This window comes from Engraulis encrasicolus, chromosome 23, assembly GCF_034702125.1.
Source record: "Engraulis encrasicolus isolate BLACKSEA-1 chromosome 23, IST_EnEncr_1.0, whole genome shotgun sequence".
In the NCBI taxonomy this organism is placed as follows: Eukaryota; Metazoa; Chordata; class Actinopteri; order Clupeiformes; family Engraulidae; genus Engraulis; species Engraulis encrasicolus.
In genome coordinates, this window is record NC_085879.1 from 47,958,838 (window position 1) to 47,963,837 (window position 5,000).

The window sequence follows — 5,000 nt, forward strand, 5'->3', positions numbered from 1 at the left end:
TTTTTTTGTTTTGTTTTCTTTGTTTGTTTCATTTTCTATTTTTGATTGTGCGCGTTTTTGTTTTTGTAACAAAAGCCTACCTCAACCGGAATGAATGTGTTTTTTGGGAAGCCTTTTTTTGGGATCTTTGTCTTCCCGTAAGTTCAGTTACGTAAGTGTCACGTTCGAGCGGAAAATGTCTGAGAGAAATCGTTTCAGGAGAAATTAAAAAAGAACAACGAGATTTAAGATTTAAAAAAAGAGAAAAAAACAGGTATCTTGCTACCTCAGATGTCACAACTCCAACACATGCTCTCACTGCTACGAAATCACAGAAAAAGAGAAGAAAATATTTAAAACGAAAAAAGGAGAGAAAAAAAGAAACGTATCCAACATATAGCACTTCTTAAAAAGCCGAAGTTCATGCTCTACCTCAAAAGTTTAGCAACGTTGTTGTTGTTGTTCTTGTTGTTGTCAATGTTGTCATTGTTGTTAATTTTGTCGTAATTATTTTTTTGAATTTTTTCTTTTGCGATGCGTTGTAATGTTTTTTTTTCCTTTTCTTTTTTTATTTTCCATGTTTTGTTTTGTAAGATCCTGGCTTCCCCCTTAAGTTCTGTTGATCTTACAGTGAACATGAAATAAGTACCTCATAACACACACATCAGCGAACGATCGTGCTCATAATGACCTCAGTGTGTACAGCATTTATACATTATAACTAGAAATGAAGAGGAGAAAAGAAGGAAAAAAGAGAATAGAGAATCGTAGTGTTCCATCGTGATTGCGTAGTGTTCTGTTCTGGAACCTTTAGAACTTTCCCATGCCAAGATTCTTTTGTTGTTTGTTTTCAATATCTTCCTGCTGCTGATGCTGCTGCTACTGCTGCTGATGCTGCTTTGGTGGGAAGAACAACACATACATACACACCCTGCTCAGAACTACGTGTACATCAGGCTGCAATAACACACACACACATGCACACATGCACACACACACAGACACACACACACACACACACACACACACACACACACACACACACACACACACACACACACACACACACACACACACACACACACACACACACACACACACACACACACACACCATTCATCACCTCCCATGTGTGAAGATGTCAATTTTATGGATTCAGCACACACATCACCGATCACGTGAGGAGACCCAAACGGTGCTAACAACTGCACAACTCAACACGCACACACGCACGCACACACACACACACACACACACACACACACACACACACACACACACACACACACACACACACACACACACACACACACACACAGATGATGACGGGTGTGCTTAGAGAGCAAAGCCATCACCAGTCGATGGTAGCTAGACATCAGGATCCATCTTACTAGCCAGCCGTGGAGGAAGCCATGACACAAAGCATCCGTTAAAGCGCCAACCCCCACCACACCCTGAAAACATACTCACACACACACATACACACAAATACACACACACACACACACATGCACACACAGATTTAATAGAATCCACTCATGATTCAGAATTATTCGAGAGTGAAACAAACAATTGAGCGCAGCAGCTTACTGGTCATAGTAGGATATATCACGGCCAGTCAAATAGTCCAGGGAAAAAAATTCAACAAAAAATAAATCTGTGGAAATATTACAGGCTGGAATCCAATCCTGCCAGAAAATTAAGACTTTTAGTATAAAAACAGAAGTCAGTCGTCAAGGTCACCTTTATTGTCATTCGAAATAACGAGTCTCATCCAATGAATATGACAGGATAAATATTAAAAGGCAAGACTGGAAAACATACAGTGTATGTGCATTACACAGGCAGGCACCACATACATATAAACTCTTATCTAAATATTTGAGAATGGACGTGTTCCAAAATTCAGCTTGGTAACAAGCCATGCTCAGTCTGTGGTGCAGTCAAACATTGTCTGATATCAATTTAAACGTATTGTTTATTTTTATTAAACCAATTTCAAAAGAAATCTGAACTGATTGGCAGCCGTTCTGGGTCAGAAAATTGAAACAATAATAATAATCAAAAGCGCCCTCTGTGTGTTTCCACTTCCCAATATCCTCTGGCTCTCGCTCCAGTGCTTTCCAGCGTGTTCCCATGACAACTGGAAGAGGGGGAGGCGTTGGGGTGGAGGTGGTGGTGAGAAGGAGGGAGGGAGGGAGAAGGGTTCTTGGTCAAGGTCTTTAGTCTTAACCTCCCAGCGGTGCTCCATGGCCTGTGATTGGCTAAGGGGTCCAGACCTCCGGCATGCCCCCTGTTAGAGGTGGGGTGGTTAGGGGCAGCTAGACCCTCAAGGTTGGGGGTGGGTTGGGTAAATGGTTGGAGGGCAATCTACTTACTGCCAGACCTCCAGGACCCTAGGGGGGGCTAGCTAGTTAGTTAGTTAAAACTCATTCACCAATTACAGTAGGAGCCACTCACTGGATTTTCTTCCAGCCTTGTGCACACAGTGCCATGTGACTTTCCTTGGGGCATACTACAAGGCATTAAGTACACGCTCCACGTTCGCACAGACACATATACAGTGTGTGTGTACACACTACTATATACACACACATATCAATATACACATATATACAGTACGTACAGTACACATAACACACTTGTACTGTATGTCACACACACACAGACACTCATGGATATCTTACACACATCTTTTGTCTTGCTTTGTTCTTCTTGCTCTTTCTTCTGTTTGCCATGCGTCTGTCCATTTCCCTTCCTCCACTACTTTTCTCTATCACTCTCTTCCTCCCTCCGTTCTCTTCTCTGTCCTGATCTGTCTCTTCCTGACTGTCACGCGTCGTGTGTCATGTGACTAATACACGTGTTGTTTTGTTTTTGGTTTCCGTGGTCACCTACCTCAGTACATTAACGCATCACTCAGGGCTCGCAAGCCTCTCTCTTTGGGTGGGAGAAGTGAGATACTGTGCATTCACACTGGCGCACACGCACACGCACACGCACACACACACACGTGCGCGCACACACACACACACACACACACACACACACACACACAGACACAGACACACACACACACACACACACACACACACACACACACACACACACACACACACACACACACACACACACACACACTGTAGCCTATTGTCTTCAATGCCCTTAAAGCTCAGCTCTTTCTTACACCTCATACCAGCAATAGAGCCTCAGCCTAACTAACCTTCTACAGAACTCAGAAAACAGGTGTGTGCGCGCGTGCATGCATGCATGCGTGCATGTGTGCGTGTTGTAGAGTATGTATATGTGTTTGTTGAGAGGATTGATGCACCCAGCAGACATCTATGTTGGATTGGGTTTAACCTCCCACCCCAACCCACCCCACCCCACCCCGAAAAGCTCCATGCAGGTTTTCCAGTCTCACATGAGTGTAAATATCAATATTAGTCAACATCTCTCTCTCTCTCTCTCTCTCTCTCTCTCTCTCTCTCTCTCTCTCTCTCTCTCTCTCTCTCTCTCTCTCTCTCTCTCTCTCTCTCTCTCTCTCTCTCTATCTCTATCTCTCTCTCTCTGGGGTTGCGTTTCTCAAAAGCATAGTTGTTAGTTAGCCAGTTAGCAACTTAGCTTGGTTGTCAATGGGTAATTGCATTGCAACCAACAACGTACCGTAGCTAGTGTGGTTAGCGTTAGCAACTGTGATTTCGAGAAGCACAGCTCCAGGTCGTTTTGGTGCTGCCATGTGCATTATCACCATTATCTTCAGGAAACAGTCAGTGTGGATAGTGAAGAAGTTTGCAGAAATTAATATATTTACCTCTGTATTTTTTGTTCTTTTTTATTTTGTTTCTTTGTTTTTGGGGGGGAGATACATGTTCTCACGCTGAACACTGAAAAAAAAAAAAAAAAAAAACATTTTTAAAAAATGGCACGTGATTTCTCAGGACATTCCAAGGGGACTTTGAACACAAGGGGTGTAAATCAATCTGTGTCGTTTCTGTCCTATCCTGTGGCCTAAGTGACCTCCTGCCTCAGTGTCTCCCCACCTTGCTGGAGAAAATACAACAATAGCCTTGGCCTAATGGTTTAGGTGATGGGCTTTAGATCAGAGGGTTGCAGGTTCAAATCCCACCATTGTTCCTCCTCTTACCTCACTCTATGTCTGGAGTGCCCTAGGCACCTAGCTCCACATTGCTTCAGGGACTGTAACCAATACCCTGGAATTATATAAAACAATGATAAGTCGCTTAGGATAATAGCATCAGCTAAGGGTAATTTTCTTCGCCGTCAACTGACCTAGTGACTTTTTGGGGGCTTTCTCCCATTCAGCATCTCCATTGCAAATGGGAGAATGACTTTTAAATTGTGCTTTTTCAAGAAGTACAGTACAATAAAACCTTTGATCATTGATGACATTGAGCGTATGTGTCACAGGCCACAGGGACGGACTACACCACAAAGGTTGATTTTCATCCGAGATTTGACCATCCAGACTCCAATGTTATGGATACTTTTTTTAAATACGTATACATATAAATATATATATATATGAATCTGATATATATATTCAGCTTTGTTCTTATGGTGTTACGGTATGTAGTCCAAAAACAATGTTCATACTTGCTGTGCTGCTTCTTGATTATGGAAACAACTATTTGACTCTGCAGTGCAAACTTCTTCTGTTTGTTTATTTGATTGTTTGTTTATCTTTGACATTTTTTTCAGATACTTTTGCAATGTTTTTCAAAATGTTCTCATTATGCAGTCGATCGCTGTTCTTGGTCTTTGTTCTTTTTTATCAGTTCTTTTTTTTCTTTTTATTATTATTATTATCATAAAATGTCCATGTTCTTCTTCTTCTTCTTCGTCTTCTTCTTCTGTATCTTGCAATGAGATGTAGGAGTATCAACAAGCTGCAGGACTTACTTCGATAAACTATTGACACTCAGTTGCGTTACGGTGCATATTGCCGACATGTGTATTTATGACCCAGTGCAGATACGACAGTGGTGTGTGGTTATCAT